The sequence below is a fragment of the Peromyscus leucopus genome, chromosome 13 (assembly GCF_004664715.2).
Source record: "Peromyscus leucopus breed LL Stock chromosome 13, UCI_PerLeu_2.1, whole genome shotgun sequence".
NCBI lineage: Eukaryota > Metazoa > Chordata > Mammalia > Rodentia > Cricetidae > Peromyscus > Peromyscus leucopus.
In genome coordinates this window covers 34,076,149-34,083,818 of record NC_051074.1, presented here as the reverse complement: position 1 = coordinate 34,083,818, position 7,670 = coordinate 34,076,149, and the positions used below count along the sequence as shown (strand labels likewise).

Sequence of the window (7,670 nt, the reverse complement as noted above, 5' to 3'; positions counted from 1 at the left end):
CCTTATTTTCTTTTAGAAGGACTATATCTTTATTAACATTTCTTTCAGTCATTTTACTGAAAACTCAAGGGAGAGGAATTAGACGCACATATCCAACCTTTCCAACCTTTTATTTGGAGCTAGAATTGCTACCTTTCTCCTTCTCCTTCTCCTTCTCCTTCTCCTTCTCCTTCTCCTTCTCCTCTTCCTCCTTCTCCTCCTCCTCCTCCTCCTCCTCTCTCCTCCTCCTTCTCCTTCTCCTTTACAGGGTGCACACCTTTAATTCCAGTTCCTGGGAGGTGGAGGCAGGCAGATCTATGTGACTCTGAGGCCAGTCTGGTCTACAGAGCTAGTTCCATGTCTTGAAAAAAACAATTACATACATAAAAGATGTCTCACTTTTTACCAGGCTTGCTATGTAGCTGAGGACAGCCTTAAACTTCTAGTTCTCCTGCCTCGAAAAACCAAAACCAAACCAAACCAAACCAAAACAAAACCAAAAACCAAAAACCAAAAACCAAACCAAACAAGCAAACAAACAAAAAAAAACCAGAAGATGACAGGTAGATGAAATACAGATAGATAATGATGAGAGGTTATAGACAGATGTGTGGACAGAGAGATAGTAGGAAAGACAGAAAAAATGGAACATGACTACACAGTCGTTCCTTGTGATGGCTAACCTGGGTTGTCAAACTTGACACTGTTGGGACCAGGAAGCTTCAATTGAAGAACTGCCTCTGTCAAATTGGACAGTGGCCATGGCCATGGGGCATTTTCGTGGTCATTGATTAATGTAGGAGGACCCAGTCCTCTGTGGACCGTAACGCCTCTGGGTGTGTGGATATGCACACGTGTAGAAGGAAGGTGGATGGACACGGAGTGCTGACACTATAGGAATGAACTGTCAGACCTGGTTCTTGTGGTGCTGGGACTCCAACCTGGGGCCTCTTGTATATTTGGTGAGAATTCTATCAACTGGGCTGTGGTCCCAGTCCCTAGGATTCCACTTTCTACATCACTTACTGATTAGCTGCTCCGGTCAGTTCCCTGTTTGGGATTAGCTCCTTTAAAATGCTCAGCTGTATCATGGCCCGCAGCGGAGAAAGAGCCCATTTTGTTCCTTATTGACGTCTCTGTAGAAGGCACTCCACATTCGCCAATGGAGACAGCTTTTACACGGAGCATCACTGCTTTGCTCTGTTTCTGGTCGCCAGCCCTCACAGACGTGTTTTCTCACAGGAGGGACTCATAGCTGGAGAGGCATTTGGATCTCTACTTTATGGTCTTCAATATTTCCAGCCTGGATCATGCACATCTACAGATTTGGATGTGATAAGAAACCACAATAAGGGCTCTGTGTGTAGACACCCACACTCTAACTCCTTTAGAGTTATGATCCGCTTGACTTCCTTTCCTTCTAGAAAAACCAGAGCTTGGGAGTCTTACTATCAGTTATCTCTTGTTTTTGTTTGTTTTGGTTGGCTGGGGCAAGTAGGTTACTTCCGCTTGGCATTTCCAGTTGTTTTGAGTTGAGGGATTCTCCCCTTCCTTCCCTCTGGGGCAGTGCCTTCTTTCCTTTCCTTTCCCTCACCCACACCCAGAGTAGCTGGATGTTTTCCCCCAAAGAAAACCAAGTGGCCGATTCCAGCACACCCAAATAAAAACCATGAGCGGAGCATCGTGACACGGTCTTCAGCCTCATTCAGGTCACAATTTTGGCAAATGGCTGTATCCTGTTAACCGTCATTCCCATGGTGTCCAGCTTTCCCATTCATCTATTACAAGACTTTTCCTGGCTTCAGAATGGTCCATATTGATTAAAATGGGAAGAAGAACAGTCATTCTTCTACACTGAACATGGGGCGCGGTGGGGTGGGGGTGTATTTTAGAGATTTTATTCTTAACTCCAGAGAAGGAAGTTGCCATCCCTATAGGAGTTGGAGACAGTCTGGTCTAGGATGGAGGAGACTCGAGAGGAAAGCTATGAGTATCTTTCCTGTGTCAACTCGTTAGAGCATTTTCTCGTTTTTGTGCTCCAATAATCAACAAAGCTACACCTATTAGCTCACAGAGTCTACTGAACTCAATTTTTGAACACAGTGAATGAAACTACATTTACACAGCCCAATAGATAGTATAGTATAGGCACTGGGTGTTTTGGAGGGGAGGCTGAACAACCGTTTGCAATAATGCAATACTGGAATCAGCACGGACCCAAAGCAGCTTGGGGAGGAAAAGGTTTATTTCCTCTTATAGGTTACAGTTCATCATTGAGGGAGGCCAAGGTAGGAGTTCAAGACAGGGGCCTGGAGCAGACACCCACTTCCTGTTTTGTTCCTAGGCTCATGTCCATCCACCTTCCTTCTACATGTGTGCATATCCACACACCCAGAGGTGTTACGGTCCACGGAGGGCTGGGTCCTCCTACATTAAGCAATGGCCACGAAAATGCCCCACGGCCATGCCCACTGTCCAATCTGATGGAGGTAGTTCTTCAGTTGAAGCTTCCTGGTCCCAACAGTGTCAAGTTTGACAGCCCAGGTTAGCCATCACAAGGGATGACTGTGCAGTCACTTCCCATTCTTTCTGTCTTTCCTGCTGCCTCTCTGCCCACACATCTGTCTGTAACCTCTCATCATTATCTATCTGTATTTCACCCACCTGTCATCTCCTGTTATGCAGCTATTACCTTTCTTCTCAGTTTCCCTGTCGGGGCAATAAAACACTCTGGCCAAAGCAACTTCAGGGTGAAAGGGTTTACTCTGGCTCATCATTTCAGGCCCAGTCCATCATGGTGTGGATATCAAGGCAGCAGGGGCTTGATGCAGCTGGCCACATCGTGTCCTCATCCAGAGGAAGGGACAGGGAGTAGTCATGCTCAACTGATTCTCTCCATTTTGTGCAGTCAGGATTGCTGGCCCAGGGAAGGGTACCACCCACCATGAAGATTTGCCATCCTATATCAATGAACACATGGCAGTCCTCCACAGGTATGCCTGTAGGCCAACTTCCAGGTGAGTCTAGATTCTTTTTTTTTTTTAAATTTATTTATTTTTATTTGCATTGGTGTTTTGCCGCATGTATGACTGTGTGAAGATATCAGATCTTGAGTTACAGACAGTTGTGAGCTGCCATGTGGGTGCTGGGACTTGAACCCAGGTCTTCTGGAAGAGCCGTCAGTGCTCTTACCACTGAGCCATCTCTCCAGCACCTAAAATATTCTTTTTTTTTGGTTTTTCCAGACAGGGTTTCTCTGTGTAGCTTTGCGCCTTTCCTGGAACTTGCTTTGTAGACCAGGCTGGCCTCGAACTCACAGAGATCCGCCTGCCTCTGCCTCCCAATTAAAGGCGTGCGCCACCACCACCTGGCTAGTCTAGATTCTATCAAGTTGATAATTAACACTAGTCTTCATACTGGTTCATCTACTGATCTATGGGTTTTCCTCTTATTGTGGTAACATTGCCTTTCATTTTGAACAGAAACTCTACACATATGGAAGAAAGACTCCCCTTCCATCTCCTCACAACCCAGGTGCTCTCTGAAGATTATCCATTCTAGGAACCTCAGTGGAGACATGTTCATCCTTTTAGACCTGGCTATACCATCGATGCCTCCAACTTCAAGCTATAATTGGCATCAGAACGTCTTTCTTTTTTCAAGATTGATTTTTTTATTTGCCCCTCTTTGTGTGTATGCTCTGCATGTGTGTGTGTACCCACAGAGGCCATTAAGTGATGTTGGATTCCCGGGAGTTACATAGGGCTGTGAGCTACCTGACATGGGAACTGGACTCTGGTTCTCTGTAAGTGTTCTTAACTGCTCAATGCATAATTTCTTTTCATCTAAAAGCATGATGATAACCCATCATCACAGTGCAACATTTTGTTTATTCATTCATTTGGTGATGGGCGTTTGGGGTATTTCACCTTCATCAGTGCAGAATTCTGCTTGAATGCCTGCTTTCACGTTGACGGAAGCATCCAGAAGTAGGATCCAGGATCATGTGGAAATTCTGTGTTGAGCTGTGTGTGTGTGTGTGTGTGTGTGTGCGCGCGCGCGCGTGTGCACTGAACTTTATTTATGGTATTCAAGAGAATAGGGCTCCCCGAGTCTCCCTCCTTCTTTTGGGGGTCTGGGATGGAAACTGTGAGGGAGATACTCAGTGTCCAGGGCTGAGTTTGGACAGAGACTCATCCTCAGAAGCTTAGGGCTTCCCTCTTGCTCTTATGTCCTTTCTGGGGCAGGTGGTCTAGGGCTTCTTACTCCTTGGAGGCCATGTAGGCCCTGAGGTCCACCACCCTATTGCTGTAGCCATATTCATGGTTATGCCAGGAACTGAGCTTTACAACGTTGTCATTGAGAGCAATGCCAGCCCCAGCATCAAAGTGGAAGAGTGGGCATCACTGTTAAAGTCCCAGGAGACAACCTGCTCCTCAGTATGGACCAGGATGCCCTTTAGTGGGTCCTCAGATGTCTGCTTCACCACCTTCTTGATGTCATCATACTTGGCAGCTTTTTTCCAGATGGCATGTCAGATCCATGACAGACACATTGGACATAGGAACATAGAAGGCCATGCCTGTGAGCTTCCTGTTCAGCTCTGGAATGACCTTGCCCACAGCCTTGGCAGCACCAGTGGATGCAGGGATGATGTTCTGGGCAGCCCCATGGCTGTCATGCCACAGCTTCCCAGAGGGTCCATCCACAGTCTTCTGGGTGGCAGTGATGGCATGGCCTGTGGTCTTGAGTCCTTCCACAATGCCAAGGTTGTCATGGATGATGTTGGTCAAAGGGTGCTAAGCAGTTGGTGGTGCAGGAAGCATTGCTGGCAATCTTTAGTGGGTTATCAAACTTCTCATGGTCCACACCCTTCACAGACATGGGGACATCAGCAGAAGGGGCAGAGATGATGACCCTTTTGGTCCCACCCTTTAAGTGAACCCCAGCCTTCTCCATGGTGTTGAAGATGCCAGTAGATTCCACAACATACTCAGCACCAGCATCACCCCATTTGATGTTGGTGGGATCTTGCTCCTGGAAGATGGTGATGGCCTTCCTGTTGATGAAGAGCTTCCCGTTCTCAGCCTTGACCGTGCCATTGAACTTGCCATGGGTGGAGTCATACTGTGGTCATACTGGAGCCTGTAGCCCATGTAGTTGAGGTCAATAAAAGGGTCATTGATAGCAACAACATCCACTTTGCCAGACATGAAGGAAGCCCCGGTAAGCAGGCTCCCAATACTGCCAAATCAGTTCATTCCAAACCTTCACCATCGTGTCTCAGGGATGAGGCTGGTACTGCACAAGAAGACGTGGCTGTGTCTTCCCGTGGAGGCGGGAGGAGCCGAGAGCCCTGTGTTGAACTTTTTGAGGAGTCGGCAAACTGCCTTTCACAGCTTTAGTTTACCATTTCACAGGGTGGGACATGGAACCCAGAGAGGTGGAGCCCAAGATCACACAGCTGGCTGCTGAGGAGAGCTATTTAATTTAGGTGCCTGGGTTGTGCTTCCCACAGCGCTCCATTACCGTGGATTTTCCTCCTTCCCCTCTTGAGGGTAATTTAAATACATCGGCTTGAAGTTGTACTCTTAAGACGTTGTGCTCTTTTTCATTTCCTCTATAGATGATGCAAAAGCAAAAGGCCTCTATAATCTTGGCTAATGTGATTCCAGAACCTTCTCATAACTCAGAAATGGGGTCTTCTCAAACGATTCATCTCCTTCCAACAAGCTGCCCCACTCAGTCCACAGCCCTTTCCCAGCAGCTTTACGTGGCTGTTGTCCAGACAGGCTGAGCTGAGGTGACACAGAACTACTTTCTCCCTGGCCTCTTTTCGCTCCCCGATCCCAGCACATGGCGGGGATTCTGTGCTGTCGTGTACAGCTAGCTAGGCAGAGCGGAAGGTAATTCATACACCCGTGAAGTTGAATTTGGAGTCCCCTGGCCTGAGTCACGGACCTGCCCCTTCATATCCACCCGCCTCTACAATTTGCCTTCTAGTGGACCAGTACTGCCTTCCACCTCTGCCCTCTAAAGGACCTGCATGTTAGCTGGTGGTCGTGATAGCCACAATCACTGAACCGCTCGGTGGTCCCTTCTCCTAGGAGTGTTTATACCTAGCACCTGGGGTCTGACATTGGAACGGAAGACATGGTAGCACGCCTCAAGCCGCCTCATCAGGCTTGCTTTGGGAGGACCGCAAGCTCTGCTCCTGGAGTCATGACTCTTTCCCACAGGGCTTCCTGATTTGGGGTGTGGGGCGGGTGCTGGGAGGATGGAGGCCTGCTTGCTGGGCCAGGAGGAAATTTGTTTTTCATGAGAGTGAGAATCACTAACTTGAAAACACTTCTAGCCAAGGAACGTTTGGAAACCGAGGCCTGGCGAGGGCCTAGGTGTGTGTGTGTGTGTGTGTGTGTGTGTGTGTGTGTGTGTGTGTGTGTGTGTGTGCTCTTGTGTGTGTGTGTGTGTGTGTGTGTGTGTGTGTGTGTGTGTGTATGCTTTTGGGATTGGGAAGGGACTTCAATAAGCACGCACTTCTCACGCGCACGCGTGGAAAGCTGAAGTCGGCTTGTTTGTAGTTGTAGTTCCAGAGTTGCCCACAAGATGGCAGAGGAACTCTGTTCACAGCGTCCCAGTGCACAGCCATTAAGTCTGGACGATGGTTTGGTTTGATTCTGAAGCCTTTCTGGTCTTCACAAGATACCTGGCATTTAAAGCATTCTGCTTTAGTATTCAATGGAAAGTCGAGCTCCTAATAAAGTAAATGAAAAGTGTAGGGAAGCTCCCAGGAAAGCTCCCAGGAATGTGGATAAGAAGAGGTCAGTGTCAGATAGGGAATTGATAATGGGGGTGGGGGGGGTGGGTTGTGTTTGGGGTGTGTGTGTGTGGGGGGGGAGTGTAAACTGTTCGAAGGCAGTCTTGACTGGCGGTTTAGTTGTTCACTACATGGGATGTTTTCCGGGAATAACGCTAAGCTGTGTGCAGTGGCGACATCAATCCAAACAGCCTCTGCCTTTGGAGAACTTACATCCTGCTGGGACACCGACAAGAGCTTAGGTTAAAAAAATGACTGTGTGTCGGATGACAACGAATACTATGGGGACGTCAGGTGGGAGTGGAGGGCTGTATCTTTAAATCCACAGTCACAGACGACCTCCTGAGAAGGACGACGACGAGATTTCTCTGAGACCTGAAGGCTTCTTGAGCAAGCCCTGAAGACCTTCGGGGAAAGGCTTCCGGCAGAGGGCACAGTAATGTAGCAGTCCTGTGACAGAATCAAGGAGGCCAGGCTGGATGCCGGGCAGAGTGAGGCTGGAGAGCAGGATGTGAGTCAGAGAGAGGCTGGGGTGAGGAGGGGGAGTTTAAAAATGGTTTTTTCTTAGCATGTATGAAGTGTGCATTATAATGGGCTCACCATGCCATTCTCTACACACACATTTCATGTTTCAGACATATTCACTCCTTGATACCCTGCTCTGTCCCCTCCAACTCCCGATAGCCATTTCCTCCTCTTAATTAGCCCCCCTTATTACTTTCACCTTTCATGTTTTTGTGACTTAATGAGTTTAATTCCAGTTATTAGCAGTTATTTATTACACTGGCTGCCCCACTGAAAAATGCATTTCTGGAGAAAAGGGGAATTTTGAAGAGGGAGGATGAAAATAAACCTTGTAAGAGAGGGGCTAATG

The 7,670-nt window shown here is 47.8% G+C and overlaps 1 pseudogene; it reads right to left on the bottom strand.

Annotated features, from left to right (window-relative positions):
- Positions 1 to 4,241: 4,241 nt before the first annotated feature.
- On the bottom strand, positions 4,242 to 5,240 carry LOC114703323 (annotated as a pseudogene).
- Positions 5,241 to 7,670: the final 2,430 nt, after the last annotated feature.